We start from the raw sequence: 955 nt of genomic DNA on the forward strand, positions 1-955 counted from the left end.
ATTTTCCCCAGACCCTGAGTGACCGGCCCAATGAGACTGTGGTTTTTTCGGCCCCTGGTGGTCAGAGGTCGTTCCCGCTGCAGAGATTCATGCGCCAGGGCCTCCTGCAGATAATTCACTTTGGTTTATTGCGCTATCTCTAATAGCACCCGAGATATCACCAGATATATATTGGATTTTAACCTGACCCTGAGTGTCCGGCCCCATGAGACTGTGCTTTTCTCGGCCCCTGGTGGTCCGAGGTCGTTCCCGCTGCACAGATTCATGCGCCAGGGCCTCCTACAGACAACGCACTTTGATTTATTGCGCTATCTGTAATAGCACCCGAGATATCACCAGATATATATTGGATTTTACCCTGACCCTGAGTGTCCGGCCCCATGAGACGGTCGTTGTCTCGGCCCCTGGAGGTCCGAGGACGTTCCCGCTGCACAGATTCATGCGCCAGGGCCTCCTACAGGTAATGCACTTTGATTTATTGCGCTACCTGTAATAGCACCCGAGATATCACCAGATCTATATTGGATTTTCCCCTGACCCTGAGTGTCCGGCCCCATGAGACTGTGGTTTTCTCGGCCCCTGGTGGCCCGAGGTCGTTCCCGTTAAACAGATTCATGCGCCAGGGCCTCCTGCAGATAATTCACTTTGATTTATTGCGCTATCTGTAATAGCACCCGAGATATCACCAGATCTATATTGGATTTTCCCCTGACCCTGAGTGTCCGGCCCCATGAGACTGTGGTTTTCTCGGCCCCCGGTGGTCCGAGGTCGTTCCCGTTGCACAGATTCATGCGCCAGGGCCTCCTACAGACAATGAACTTTGATTTATTGCGCTATCTGTAATAGCACCCGAGATATCACCAGATATATATTGGATTTTCCCCTGACCCTGAGTGTCCGGCCGCATGAGACGGTCGTTGTCTCGGCCCCTGGAGTTCCGAGGACGTTCCCGCTG

This window comes from Nomia melanderi, unplaced genomic scaffold (genome assembly GCF_051020985.1).
Source record: "Nomia melanderi isolate GNS246 unplaced genomic scaffold, iyNomMela1 scaffold0014, whole genome shotgun sequence".
Classification (NCBI taxonomy): Eukaryota; Metazoa; Arthropoda; class Insecta; order Hymenoptera; family Halictidae; genus Nomia; species Nomia melanderi.